We start from the raw sequence: 15,594 nt of genomic DNA on the forward strand, positions 1-15,594 counted from the left end.
AGAAGATAAAAGAATGAAAAGCACTCGTGGACTGTCGCTGAGAACTCCTACACTTCCAGAGCTCCGTGAATGCAGCGCGTCTTTATCTGTGTTTACTGTGTCCGACTAAATCACTTCATAAATGTCAATCAAATAGGTTCATTTTTCTCTTTTTCCTTTTAGAGAACAAACTGAGCCTGATTCATCCCAGAATGTTTGATTCGACTGGAAATAAGAGGCTTTCTTTTCTTTGACTTGTCCAGCACTTTCTTTTTATCACATGTGGACAAAAAGGAATAAGAAGAAGAAATTAAAGCCGCAAGCGGCATCCAACGGCCCTCGCGGGCCGCCGGCCTTCCCACTCTGCTCTCTGCATTTTACAGAGTTGGCGCTAACGCAATTGTCTAAGAACTAAGACAGCGACACATTGGACATGTACAATGCTGTGCTTAACCAGTGCAAATGAACACAAATGTGGGTCAAATGTGCAGCTCCAGCACAGAGACCGTGACACTTGGAATAAAAATATGGATAACTTTTGATGCTCCGCTTGTGTAGATTATTTTTTCCAAATATGAGCTTGATCGAGCTATTGCCCACAGAGGAGTTCATTAAAGTGTGAAGCATAAATGTGAACATTTCAAGGATTTGGCGTTTTTCCCATTTGTGACAGTATATTTGCAGCTCCACGGCACAGAGACCGTAGCACTTAAAATCAAAATTTGGATAACTTTAGATGCACCACTTGTCTAGAGGACGTACACCGATTTTGAGGTTGGTGGGCAAAACGCACTAGGAGGAGTTCGTTAAAGTGTAAAACATAAAAATGTGGTAATTTGAGAGATTTTGTGGTTTTCCCATAGGGATAACATGGGAGGTTTCTGTCATCGCTACGACTACGCCGTAAAAATGTAGGCATTTTTGTGATTAGCTTTTGTGATCGGGACGGCAAAATAGAATTTTGGGTAAAGTTTAGACAATTTTGGTAAAACTAATTTTTGACCTTCAATGTTAATTTAAAGGTCACTCTGTAGGGGGCGCTATCGCGCCCATTTCAATTTTGTCAGCCTAAACTGGTCCAAACTAAAAAGTTTAACAACTGATTCAAATTTGGTCCTGATCGGACTGGTTTTGATCAAATGGGAACAATTTTTAGATCTGCAATATTCCAAAATAAGTTGTCCAACTTTGCGGCTGCGCCGCACACAGACCGTAAAAGGTATCTCAAAAATTTGGATAACTTTAGATGCCCCACTTGTCCAGAGGACGTCCGCCGATTTTGAAGTCGGTGGGCAAAACGCCCTAGGAGGAGTTCGTCAAAGTTTGACATAAACAAAATGGCTAACTCAGCTTGTTTTCATTTTCAAAGGAAGATGGCGGCCATAGGGTAAGTCTGGGGGCGTGGCCACAATGATTTTTTTTGTTTGTCCTCACGAGAGGAATGCGTGTCCCGAATTTCGTAGCTTTACGCCAAAGTTGACCTCGGGGCGTCTCCCATAGGCGCAATGTATTTTGACTTTTGTCGGTGGCGCTGTCGCGCCATTTTTTAACGAAAAAAAAAATGGCCCAGAAAAAATAAAATTTTTCGCCGATTCTGAATTTTGGGCAAAGTTTGGTGAGTTTTTGAGCATGTTCAGGGGGGCAAATTAGAGCTCAAAGCGCTGAAGAAGAACAAGAAAAAAAATAATAATATTTTTAGCAAAAACAATATAGCCGTTTTTTCTATAACAACAAATTATACATCGTTTGAAAGCTCTAAGCCTTCCCCATGCCGCCATGGGGTGGAATAATCATTACGAGCGCTTACGCGCTCGTCACTCCCTATTCCGTCGGGATGCCCCGCCCACTCCCCATAGACTTCCATTGATTTGAGCAGATACAAGCATGGCCCATGCCTGCGGCATGGATTCTCGCGTACAGGACTAATTGTTGTCAACAATTAGTGAATGGGCTACGCCCATTCACTAATTGTTGACTATTTCTGTCATAGCAGGAGTAAGTATGCATGATCCATGCCTTCGGCATGGGCTAGTTCACTGTACTTGCCAGCGTTGCGGGAGCAATAGGCCCTCCGCCCTGCTGGGGCTCGGGCCTAAAAAGTCCTCATTGTAACAGGTTAAAAGAAACCAAAATGTTTAGGAGTCATAATCGATGAAGGTCTGAGCTGGAAAGCCATTGCGGGCGTTCAATAAAGTCAAGTTTTAGCATTATTAATGTCATAAAATTCAACAATTGTCCCATATTTGAGTTGCTGTGGAGACGTTTGGGGGTCAACGTGTAAAACATAAATAAAGCCGAGGTTTATTTGACAAAAAAGGCCTTGAGAATTGTCAACAGTCGTTATAGATCCATCAAACACAATATTTGTCGCATTAAAGTATTAAAAATGAAAGCTATTGCAGACCTAAACTCAAAGTAATATGTAAACAGAGGTGACGGAGGAGCCGTAACTACAGTAAGAGTAAAGTTACTTCAAAAAGATATGACTCAAGTAGAAGTACAAGGTAATGGGCCAAGAAATGACTCAAGTAAAATAAAGGATTTGGTGAAATTCAAGTAAGAGAAACTGTCTGGACAAAACATCTGATTTATTTGGAAGTTTAAGTAATTGGACGACTGAGAAAAAAACTAAATCACATCTGAAGAAGAAGAGACACTCTTACTCAATTGAGAGTCTGTTACTTCAATAAAAATATGACTCAAGTAAAAGGAGTGAAAGAAAAAGTGTCAGAAAGTCATTCCAACAATTTCTTGAAATAATGACCAGCATCTCTGCGCTGACAAAGAAAAAGGGCATTAAAGAAACGCATAAAAGCTGTCAGAATCAGTGAGTTTGACAAATAAAATGAGGTTATTGTGGTCTAAAGTTTGTAATGTATTTCTGTGTGTTATTAAAGTAAGTTTGATTTAAAGGTCAATTTCATGATGAAAAAGGGCCAGATAACTCTTCTCTCTGCTCCTTTTCATTCATTTGTTTGTATATTTATCTTTTTGGCACTGATGATGTTTTTTTTAATCTTATGAATAAACAATAAAATTATTATATGTAGAATCTTTGAAGGAAGAGTCGGCCCTCGGCGGCTGAACCTGCCCCGGGACGAGCCGTGCGGAGCTGATACAAGACACTACTAGAGCTGGGCTACAGACACATCATTAGTGACGATAAAAGTTTATTTTGAATGAACAATCTAAGCAGCTTCAGAACTGTAGAAAATAATCACAAATAAGATAAAACAACATCTGGCACCAGCAGGAGGCCGGTCCATGTTTAGTCCTGTCTCTGGCACCAGCAGGAGGCCGGTCCATGTTTAGTCCTGTCTCTGGCACCAGTAGGAGGCCGCTCCATGTTTAGTCCTGACTCTGGCACCAGCAGGAGGCCGGTCCATGTTTAGTCCTGACTCTGGCACCAGTAGGAGGCTGGTCCATGTTTAGTCCTGACTCTGGCACCAGCAGGAGGCTGGTCCATGTTTAGTCCTGACTCTGGCACCAGTAGGAGGCTGGTCCATGTTTAGTCCTGACTCTGGCACCAGCAGGAGGCCGGTCCATGTTTAGTCCTGACTCTGGCACCAGCAGGAGGCTGGTCCGTGTTTAGTCCTGACTCTGGCACCAGTAGGAGGCTGGTCCGTGTTTAGTCCTGACTCTGGCACCAGTAGGAGGCCGGTCCATGTTTAGTCCTGACTCTGGCACCAGCAGGAGGCCGCTCCATGTTTAGTCCTGACTCTGGCACCAGCAGGAGGCCGGTCCATGGGTAGAATGCTGAAGGAATCAGACCAGCTTTGTTTGAATTGTTGGTCATACATGTGAACAACTGTACTACCTTTAACTGTAAACAGGAGGTTAAACACTGCAAGGCAAGATATTCCTTCAGCAAATAGTTATCAAAGCCACCAGCGTTATGAGCAATATACTTATAATCATCCAATTTGTTAAGTCTAAAGTGTTTGTTTGTGTGTGTGTGTATTTTTGTATGTGTGTGTTTGTGTGTTTGTGTATCTGTTAGTGTGTGTGTTTTCGTGTGTATCTGTTTGTGTGTGTCTGTTTGAGTGTGTGTGTGTGTGTGGTTGGGTGTGTGTGTGTGTGTGCGTGCCTTTGTGTTTGTGTGTGTTTGTTTGTTTGTTTATTTACGCGTGTGTGTGTGTGTATGTGCGTGCGTGTGTGTTTTTGTGTATGATTTTGTGTGCGTTTGACGCTGGCACCAGCAGGAGGCCGGTCCATGGGTAGAATGCTGAAGGAATCAGACCAGCTTTGTTTGAATTGTTGGTCATATATGTGAACAACTGTACTACCTTTAACTGTAAACAGGAGGTTAAACACTGCAAGGCAAGATTTTCCTTCAGCAAATAGTTATCAAAGCCACACGCGTTATGAGCAATACACTTATAATCATCCCATTTATTAAGTCTAAAGTGTTTATGTGTTTGTGTGTGTGTGTGTGTGTATGTGTGTGTGTTTGTCCGTGTGTGTTTGTTTATGTGTGTATGTCTGGTTGTGAGCGTGTGTTTTTGTTTAGATGTCTGTTTGTGTGTGTTTGTGTGTGTGTGTGTGTTTTTGTGTTTGTAAGTGTGTATGTGTTTGTGTTGACGTGTGTCTTTTGTGTTTGTGAGTGTGTATCTGTATGTGTGTGTGTGTGTGTGTGTGTGTGTCTGTTTGTTTGTATGTATGTGTGTGTGTGTCTGTCTGTGTGTGTGTCTCTCTGGGTGTTTGTGTCTGTTTATGTGTGTTTGTCTTTTTGTGTGTGTGTGTGTGTGTGTGCATGTTTTTTTGTCTGTTTGTGTGATTCTGTGTGTTTGTTTGTTTGTTTGTTTGTTTGTTTGTTGGGAATGTCTACAGTGCCGGCCACGCGCCGCGGCTCCTGAAACTGCGCCGCTTTTTGACCGCGTCTTAGCGCCATTTTCGACCACGCCGGGTTAAGGTTAGGGTTAGGGTTAGGGTTAGGGTTAGGGTTAGGGTTAGGGTTAGGGTTAGGGTTAAGGTTAGGGTTAGGGTCAGGGTTAGGGCTAGGGTTAGGGTTAAGGTTAGCCATATGAGGCTATAAGGGAAATGCTGCGGTCCCTGAAACTGCGCAGCTATTCAACCGCGCTGTGGCTCTCCAGCCACGGCCTTGTTTGTTTGTGTGTCTGTGTGTGTGTGTGTTTGTGTCTGTGTGTGTTTGTTTGTGTGCTTGTGTATTGTGTCAGTTTGTGAGTGTGTGTGTGCGTGTGACTTTGGCACAAGTAGGACGCCGGTCCATGTTTCGTCCTGACTCTGGCACCAGCAGGAGGTCGGTCCATGTGTAGAAAGCTGAAGGAATCAGACCAGCTTTGTCTGACTTTTTGTTCATACATGTGAACAACTGTAATACCTTTAACTGTAAACAGGAGGTTAAAGGTCCCATAACATGCAAAATCGACTTTTCAGAGCTTTTAACCTTCTTACATTGCTATTTGTGCTTCATATATGTAGCCAGAGTGTTTTTTTGATTGATTCCCGCAGTTTTTAGCTATATTACAGAATATCTCCTTTCCTCGAATCTCCAAATTGACGGGGGGTGTCTACAAGACCGCGTCATAACCACAGGCACGCGTCATCATCCCCCCTCAACCTCCCCCTCCCCCCTCTCCACCCGCCTCCCCCTCCCGCCTGCCGCCTCCCGCCCCCTTCCCCCCGGCTCCACGCTGCTCGTGTCTCCCTACAAGCCCGGAGTTTTTCTGCTTCGATTTACGACGAAACACGGTTCAAAGAGGCCCAAAACTTCATTAATGATATCGCACTCTTTACTATTATCACAATGGTGAAGGTTTATGAGGCAGTTGATGCAGCAACCGGGACAATAAACGGAGAGAAGTTCTATCCGATACCAAAAAAACAGAAAATAAGAGCGCAATGGACATAAGACTTAAAGATATATATATATATATATAGATATATAGATATATAGATATATATATGTATATAGATATTTAGATATATATATGTATATATATATATAGATATATCTGTTCAGCGCACGCTGTAGAATAAACACCAGATTTATTTAGTCTCAAAGTAGTGTTGATCTGTTGTTCTTTTGTTTCTCACTCACTGGCGCGGAGCTGCGCATCGCGGAGCTGACAGCTGTGGGGGACACACTACGTCACGGGTGGGCGGGGCACACACGCTCTCGCTGAGACTACGTCACGGGTTGGGCGGGGGAGCCAGATCACTCTTCACAAGGGTGGGGGCGAATATCAAACCAAGCCGTTTGCATTTCCGGGTTGGTGAGGGGGTCCAAGGTCTGGGTGATATTTATAAACTATTATGTTAAGGGTGTTGCACAACCCTTATTATTATCAATTATACACTTAGGAGAGACTACGAAACGTGAAAAACGCATGTTATGGAACCTTTAAACCGTGTGTGGCAAGATATTCCATCAGCAAATAGTTATCAAAGCCAGCGGCGTTATAAGCAATAAACTTATAATCATCCCATTTGTTAAGTCTAAAGTGTTTTGTTTGTGTTCGTGTGTTTGTTCATGTGTGTTTGTGTGAGTGTGTGTGTGTCTGTGTGTATGTTTATGTGTGTGCGTCTGTGTGTGTGTGTGTGTGTGTGTGTATGTTTATGTGTGTGCGTCTGTGTGTGAGTGTGTGTGTCTATTTTTATATGTGTGTGTGTGTGTGTCTGTTTGTGTGTGTGTGTGTGTGTGTTTGTGTCAGTTAGTTTGTTTGTGTGTGTGGGGGATTCTGTACTTGTGTGTTTGTGTGTGTGTGTTTGAGTGTGTTTGTGTGTCTGTGTGTGTGTCTTTGTGTGTTTGTTTGTTGGTTTGTGTGTTTGTCTGATTCTGTGTGTGTTTGTTTGTGTGTTTGTGTGTGTCTCTTTTTTTTTGTGTGTGTGTATGTTTTTGTTTATGTGTGTGTGTCTGTGTGTGATTGTGTGATTGTATGTGTTTGTGTGTGTGTGTGTGTGTGTGTGTTTGTGTGTGGGTTTGTGTGTTTGTTTGTTTGTTTGTTTGTTTGTTTGTTTGTTTGTCTGTTTGTGTGTGGGGGTTTGTGTGTGTTTGTGTATGTTTGTTTGTTTGTTTGTTTGTTTGTTTCCTGTTGTCTTCCCTCTTCTGTTGTTGTCATGTTGTTGTCATGTTGTTGTCATGTTGTTGTTGTCATGACAAATCAAATGTTGATGAATCAAACACAAATATAAATCCCTGTCTGAGCTGGTATAAGTCACATTTAAGTCTGTTTTGAAGCCCAAGTCCATTCGACACATTTGATTGGTTCTTTGGACAAAACACTAAGAAAGGCTTGAGATGAACCTGGAGCTTCTTTGGACCTGGTTTAGTTCTGGCTCAGTCCAGGACAGAGATTAGAGCTGCTTTTGCTTTGCTTTCATCTCAGCTTCGTTCTGCTCAAACCTGGAGCTATTGTCTCCTTATTCATTCTGGTTCCAGCTCCATCTTGGACCTGATGAAAAACACAGCGACCAGGTCCAGTTCAGACTTTGATTGAAGCTGCTCAGTTGACTTTGTTCTCCACTTTGGTTTTTCCTCTGTGACACTGGCAGGATTTGGCAGCGTCCTGTAAAAGGTTTGGCACAAATGTCAAGAAATCCGCTGCTCTCTCTCAACTGGAAGTCAGAGCATTAGTTTCTTTCATCGCCTCGTTTCAGCTCAATATTGTCATTTCCAAGGTGCAAAATAGAAGGTGAAGGATTTACGGGACTCATAGATTATAACCATGTGACAGACGGGAAAAGGAAGAGTAAGATGATGAATGTGCACAAACATGATCTATCTTTGTGCCCAGATACGAGGTAAGCATGTTCACATCAAATAAAGCCTTGACTGGAAACAACTGTAAGAGTCATTTATTCTTCAGGACAAAAACATGACCTAAAGGACAAGTTGATGTTAGAATTGGACGTTTTCTTCACAAGAGACGATGGTCCAATCAGAGAGCAGCTTCAGCACAGGTTCAGCTGTGATTGGAGGAGCTTTTCTACAACAGTAAGAGTGCAGTAGGGCTGCAAGAAATCATCATTTTGCTCATCACTTCATCCAGACGTTCTTTTTTGATTCATCGATTCGTTGTTTACGTCGAGAAAGGCCCGAAATTTGACCCAATGAAGCTGAAATGAAGCTCCAGGACGTCATTTTGACCCAAAACATCAACATTGACACATTCTTTCATCATTTTGGTGTAATTACTGTTCAGACCGAGCCATAAAAGCTCTTTTTTCAGCTCGTGGCTCGTTATGGAGCAGTTAACGATTATTGGATGAGTCAATCAGTTCATGACTATTTCAACACTGGCTCAGTTGTGATTCATGGATTGACTTGTTGTGACCTCACAGCAGGCGACATACCGTGCCTTTAAGATGGAAACCTCATTCATGACTTTGTTCATTCACCTCATCATTTCTAGATGTTATAATTAAATGAATGCTTCAGTTGTAAATAATGTCGTGTCATGTAACGACGTAAATCATCATGAAACTCCAGCTGAACATTTACAAAATACAAATACAATTATCCGTATGAATTCATAGATCAAACACTGACTTTATTTATGTTTTTAACCGCGAGAATCATCAAAGTAAAGTTTGTACATGAGGAACATGTGAGCGCCGCTTCAGTCAGAGCTGAGTCACTGGAACGATCCTTTAACATTTTATAGTTTGCACGTTTTGTTAAGAGTCAGATAGAACTCATTTACAACAGATTTATTCATTAGAGCGTGAAATGGCTTTAAATTTAAAGGAGGCAAGTCACAGACCGTAAATATATTTGTTTATATGATATAATGTATTATATTTACATCTTTGGTTTCACCACATTCTTCTGTCTCGAGAGTGTGGCGCCCTCTGCTGGAGCTCACCGCCACTGCACCTGTCACAGCGACGGGTGCGGTGCAGGTCACGTGACTGTTGAAAGTGAAAGTAAAGCTGTTCAGAGACGACGCTGACGCAGTGAGTATTTCTTATGATTAACACTTAAATAATGGAACAAAGATTGATCCTTTTTCCTCGGGACCTGGTGTAGACTCTTTGAAACATTGGACACGAGCTGAAGTATGTGATTACAACTAGTTTAGCTTAAAAAACAAATGCAGTGAAATCCAGTGTTAAATGTGTTTAAAGCAGCTCTGATGTCACTCACACGTCTCTGAGGCTTTCACTTTGACTCAAACACCTGGATTTGTCATATTTTGTGATATTCTGAGGTTAATCCCAGTTTCTCCAGTGAAATCACATTATGTTCCACTGAAACTTTTGCTCCGTTCAGGAATTTAGAATGTGTTTGTTTACAGACTTTAAAGGTCTTTATATAGTCCCGCTTTGATCACAGTCTAATCATTTATAATACACTATTAAGGAGGTAGAATATTCGTACAAAGTGACAGGCAGTTGAGTGTAATGTGGTCATGTGACCAGCAGAGGGAGACACAGTAACTCCACATCTGGAGAACAGAGCTTCTAAACAGGAGACATCTCTGTATGTTCTGTTCAAATGGACTCTTCTTCTGATTCCAGCTCCTACAACATGGACCCACCTGGACCTGGCCCCGGGTCTAAACCCAGACCTGGACCTGGACCTGGACCTGGACCTGGATCTGGACCTGGACCCAGACCTGGACCTGGACCTGGACCTGGCCCCGGGTCTAAACCCAGACCTGGACCTGGACCTGGACCTGCTCCCAGCTCTCTGTCCCTGAAAAGTGACCACTCCAAAGACTTTCCTCTAAACTTTAAAGAAGTTGGTCCTGAAGACCAGAGGTGAGACATCTGAACAGTTCTTTTCACTCTGATAAACAGAGACAAAGTGAGTGGGGCTGTTACTGTACGACTGCCTCCTCAATCAAACACGTTCTTCAAGTTGATCTTCTTTCCTGCTTTGTCATGTTCATGTGCTCCAGAGGGTCAGACTTAGACATAAAGACACTCCCAGTCTAAAGTCTGGACACGCCTTCTCATTCAATGTTTTTATTCTTTATGTTTACTACTTTCTACATTGACATTGTAGATAAACTGAAGACATCAAATATATGAAGCCAGATGTATGGAATTATGAAGCAAAGAAATTTAGATAAATAAGTTAAGATAGAAAATATTAAATTAAATAATTGCCGTTTCTCAATACTCAAGAACACAAGAACGTACTCGTGTCCTCATCAAGTACGTTCTTGTTGAGAACATGAGAAATACAGACTTGTGGAGAACGGGAGCTCGAGTACAGAGAAATGGAACATTCTAGATGCTAATGAGCGGCTTGTAGCGGCTCAGTTCTTCTTCTTCTAGTTATTTCCAGCAGACTGTACGCTACGAGGTGCAATGCTGCCCTCTACTGTCATTACTAGACACTGTCAGATTCTTGAATACGAAACAGAACGACAAAGAAAAGAGATTGAATTATACAAACACACCAGAATGCAATGGACTGAAAATAACCACTTTTCATTCAATATTAAGGTAATATTAGATATTAAGTCATTTTAGATTGTTTAATTCTACTTTATAATTTATTTGCATGTTTGTTTTAAAATACCTAAATATAGCTGTGACAGACTTCTACCATTAATAATAAGTGACATCCACGAAAACCTTTGAGCATTATTTGGTTTAGAGCGCCCCCTCTCTTCACTGCTCACACTTACAGTCCAGGTGGAGGCGCAGACGAAACACTTTAGACAAAGTTAAGATTATGTTTTAAAACAAACCTAAACTAAATAGGAATAATTTTAGTAAAAACTAGTGGACCCGTTGATAAGTGAATTACCTATAATGGGCATAAATAAACATTGTTCATGGATAAGATGAGTAATATATATTATACTAATATAATTTACTTTTAAGAAAAAACACATTTGACACTTTCCAAACCTACAATAGTTTTGCATCATGAGAACAAACATTTTAAATTCTCACCCATGATGCGCACAGAGTTCTCTTTCAACATTCGTTTCGGTATCTCAGAAATGGGAACAGCTCTCTACGCTGGTCCCCAGAAGCCTTATAACACTACACCAGTCTCAGACTGGCTAGGAGACGCGACGCACGCGACGCAGAGGAGGCGGAGCCTATTCCACCTGCTTATATAGCGTGAGGAGGCGTCACCACATCAGTCTTTCAACTCTTCTCGCTCCGAGAAGCCTTCCCTCAGACGGTGAGTGGTTAATGTCAGCTAAACTGTTCATAGGGAGAGCTAATCACTCTGCCGCCGAACGCTAATATATATTACTGCTTCGCTGTCGTGAGTTCTTGGTAGGCTTGTCCCCAAACAACTACCATTTCCTCACTCGCTCTTACTTTATTCCAGAGCGCGGTACGGACTTCTCCTCATTATGGAGAAGAAAGTACCGACGAGAACGTGCACGTGTGGCAATAAAATTTCCGGGGCAGACAGTCACCCTGTCTGTGCTTCATGCCTTGGGTCGCAACATGCCCAGGACGTGTTAGCATCCCCGGCGTCGTGCGAACACTGTGCTCGCCTCTCCCTGAAAACCCGCCGTCGAAGACTTGCTCGCCAAACAAACTTGACTGAGGCGGACCCGGTGCTGGGGGCAACCACTCCCCCATCACAGGAGCAGCCGGAGAAGTATCCTCGGGGACACTCCATCCCCGCGGGCCCTTCTTGGGGGGATCAGCTTGACTAATTGGATCCACTTTTTGATCCGGAGGAGCTGGAGACCGGCCTCAGGGCCGAGCTGCACAGCCCGCAAGATGATCTCTCTGACTCCGGTGGTGAGCTCATCAGCCTCTCTTCAGATGAGGCTGAGGCGGATGTGGAGCAATTCATATTAACACAGGCCGCAAGACCTGATATAACCGCCTCTGGCAGTAACAGGGCGCAATCCCCATCTGCCACTCAGGACCTGCATCAGGTTTGCAGGAGGGCAGCTGAAAAGCTAGGTCTAAAGTGGCCGGAAGCACCCGTAGCAGTCGCAAGATCTCGCTACGAGGGCAGAAGGCTACCGGCGGCCAAAACCTCTGCGAAGCAGCTCCTGCCACCTTTCCCAGAGTGCCTTGAGGAAGCCACCCGGTCCTGGAGCAATCCTCTAACTACCAAAGCCCCCATCCAGGGAGGGGCTGCGCTAGACTGGGATGGCATGGAGGAGAAGGGCTTTACCCGCCTTCCCCCCATAGAACCCCTGGTGGCATCTCACCTGCACCCACAGAAGTCAATGACGACCAATGGCTCTCCCCTCCAAAGCGGATTGTTTCCAAACGACGCTTACGGAGAAAAGCTACAGAGCGGTTGCTACTACAGTGAGAGCCCTGAATGCGTCCTCCATGCTTCTTGCCTACCAGGCTGAGCTGCAGGACGAGATGACCGATTCACTGGACCCAGAGGTGTGGGACGAGCTGTGCGTGGTCACTGACCTCTGCCTCCGCCTACACCGCTGCGCAGTCCAGGCAAGCGGCCGAGCTATGGGGATGATGGTGACACAGGAGAGGGCCAGGTGGCTCAACCTCTCCAGCCTCTCCCATAGAGAAAAGACTCAGCTCCAGGACGTCCCTGTGGACCCAAAGGGCCTTTTCGGGTCTGCCGTCGCCACGATGCAACAACGGTGCGAAGAAAAGAAGCGAGAGGGCGAGGCTCTACAGGCGTGTCTTCCCAGGAAAGAGCCCTCCTCCTCCGCCATGACACCGAGACAGGCGTTTTCGATGCCGCATATGACCAGACCGGCATATCGCATCCCTAAACGCCAGCTGCTCTGACAAGCTACCGGAGCTAAAAGGTGCCTGGGCCAAGAGCCATTTGCCCCCAAAGTGACGCCAGGAACCCATCAGGGCCAGCCTGCCACTTACGGCGCAAAGAAAAAGAAATGGGCTACCCGAAAAGGCCACTGGAGGGAATCGGACCGGGCCGGACGTCCCTTCCCTCACAAAAGCCCAGTTCAGTGTTCAAAAATGTTCCACACCCGAGACAGTTGGAGACGCACGTTACACTCCACGACACTCACGGACTAAAAAGAAGGAGGATCTGCCCTGCAGAGAGCTCGGTGGAGCCACAGCAGCACTTTTACACTCAGTGTCTACCTCTTTCGCTTTGTTCAATAAAAGTGTGTTTTTGCAAAGAAACAAAAGTGTGTTCCTTTGTGCACCCAGACCTCAGGCTGGGAACACAAGAATATTGAACATTCCCATGTAGCAAAACATAAAACATACAAGAACACTGAAAACACAGGTTCAGTCGTTGCAAGGCCTGCTGTGTCCAATAGAGGGAGCCAATGCTCCACTAATGGAGCAGCAGGTGCTTGTCCCGGCTCAGCCGCTCCAGGCGGATGCGCGCGGCCAGTTGGCACAACACATCCCGCAGTGGCACGGCTGCGGCGCATCCAAATGGATTCTGAAAACTGTAAACAAGGGTTACAGACTTCAGTTTGCATCTGTCCCTCCCAGGTTCAACGGTGTTCTGCCTTCACAACCACGGGAGAAAGAGGCTATTTTCCTACAGAAGGAAATAGAAGCTCTAAAAAACAAGGGTGCAATAAGAATAGTGCCTGCAGGGCTACGTCAGACAGGTTTCTATTCAAGATACTTCCTGGTCCCCAAGAAAGGGGGGGGGGGGGGTTGCGTCCCATACTGGATCTACGTGCTCGGAACAAATACATGAGAACGTACACGTTCAGAATGCTGACACACAAAACGTTGCTACGCTTCGCGCGTCAAGGCGATTGGTTCGTGTCCATAGATCTGAAAGACGCATACTTTCACATCCCAATTTACCCTCCTCACAGGAAATATCTGAGATTTGCCTTCCAGGGAGTAGCCTACGAATATATGGTCCTCCCGTTCGGCCTCTCCCTAAGCCCACGGGTCTTTGTGAAATGTAGAGAGGCTGCAATAGCACCACTCAGACAGAGGGGGTTGCGCTTGGCCACGTACATAGACGACTGGTTGCTCTCAGCGCAGTCGCCTCATCAACTCAAAGAACATACGGAGTTGCTCCTATCGCATTTGACTTCTTTGGGTTTCACAATAAACTGGGAAAAGAGTGTCCTGGGCCCATCTCAGTGCATCAAGTTTATAGGTCTGTGCCTGAACTTGGTCACGTACAGAGCCCAACTGTCGGTGGACAGAATAGAAGCTTTAACCGCTTGTCTGGCCACTTTCCGCCGAGGCGCGCTGCTGCCATACAGGACGTGCCACAGACTGTTAGGTCTGATGGCATCCACTTTGATGGTGATTCCACTGAGTCGTCTTCATATAAGGCCGTTTCAAAAGTGGGTTGCAGCGCTTCATCTCGACCCTGCGCGTCACACACACAGGCTCGTCCTGGTAACAGCGGCGTGCACGCGCGCTTTACGTCCATGGAAAGAGCTGCTTCCGAAGAGTGCACACGCTTTTTTGCTCGCTCCGCTTGCTATCGCTGCTTTCCTTTTTTATTTAGCTTTTTAATCAGTTTTTGTCTTCCAAACATTTTTGCTTTAGACTTTTTCAAGTAAACCAAGGATTTTAAGAACATTTTTCCAGTTTTAACGACATATCTGACACCAGCGACATGTCCGGGAGAAGAAGGGAGAAAGACTGTGAACGCTGTCGGAAATATCAACAAGAAATTAATGAGCTGAAAACACGGATATTTGTTTTGGAATCTGAAAAAGTTCTTCACAATACCATTCCTGTGTCAACCGATGGTAAGAAGAGCACACTTTTTACAAGAAAAACTGCTACTTTCAACCTAAACCGCAGTGACTCTGTGTCGTTTCCAAAACTGTCTATAAACCAGAAAGACCAGGCTGTTACTTGGAACAAACTTGGAGCAAAGCCTAAACGATACAAAGATAACGTGAAGTCACCTAAAATACAGCTCACAAACAGATTTTTACCACTTTCAGAGATGGAATTAAATGAAAAAAGGAAAGATGACGTGGCCAAAATACAGCGAGGAGGATCTGTGCCAGGAGCCAAGGTCACGCAGATTGTTTTGGTTGGAGACGGCGCGATAAGTCACGTGACACATGAAAAGATAAACACACATTCTTTTCCAAGCGCCACTGTTTCTGAGATAACGTCACTCCTTCCAAATATTATGGCTAAGCATGGAGGAGCTAAACAGCTGATTGTGCACGTGGGTGCAGTGGACATGCGGCGGGAACAGACTGAAGTTTTTAAAAAAGACTTCTTGAAGTTATTCAACGTGCTTGATAAAATGGAAATCAAAACATTCATAAGTGGACCTCTTCCAAACATCGACAGGAGGATAAACAAGTTTAGCTGGCTTCTTCAGCTGAACACATGGCTATCCAAAGAGTGTGCCCCGAGAGGACTACACTACATTGAGAACTTCTATCTATTCTGGAAACAAGAGGACCTGTTTAAGAGAAATGGCCCCCACCTATGCAGAGGTGGAGTGAGGGTGCTGACAGAGAACCTGCTCCACGCTCTGAGGTATTGGACTGGGCCTGGACAGGGTCCTGAGCATATAGTTAGAGAAGAGAGGAATGAGAGAAGAATTCCTGCTCCATCAGCCAGAGACCGAGCCAATGTTTCAACATCAAAAGCACCACAACCTCAGCCTCCACCAAAGGATTCATCAGCAGCTGCTCCACCACCACCAGCAAAGGATTCAGCTCCAGCTGCTCCACATTCACCTCCACCGCCTCCAGCAAACGAACAATCTTCAAAGGCCTTGGACCCATCTGTGACAAGCCCAACAAC

At 44.6% G+C, this 15,594-nt stretch overlaps 1 protein-coding gene and 1 long non-coding RNA gene across 3 annotated transcripts in view; one reads left to right on the forward strand and one right to left on the reverse strand.

Moving 5' to 3' along the window:
• The window catches only part of LOC140355928 (NACHT, LRR and PYD domains-containing protein 3-like), a 143,353-nt gene that overhangs the window by 72,198 nt on the left and 55,561 nt on the right, over window positions 1-15,594 (forward strand).
• LOC140355930 (uncharacterized) overlaps window positions 9,380-15,594 on the reverse strand; it is a 47,508-nt gene continuing 41,293 nt past the window's right edge. The window contains exons 3-4 of one of the 2 annotated variants that reach the window (XR_011926044.1): window positions 9,549-9,602; window positions 9,380-9,518 (exon numbers count right to left, since the gene is read on the reverse strand). This is a non-coding gene — a long non-coding RNA (uncharacterized lncRNA). The remainder of the gene's footprint in view (window positions 9,519-9,548; window positions 9,603-15,594) is intronic. The other variant, XR_011926043.1, reaches the window with a different exon arrangement.

This window comes from Eucyclogobius newberryi, unplaced genomic scaffold, assembly GCF_026437365.1.
Source record: "Eucyclogobius newberryi isolate DKJ021-1_F unplaced genomic scaffold, fEucNew1.0.hap1 SCAF_12, whole genome shotgun sequence".
In the NCBI taxonomy this organism is placed as follows: Eukaryota; Metazoa; Chordata; class Actinopteri; order Gobiiformes; family Gobiidae; genus Eucyclogobius; species Eucyclogobius newberryi.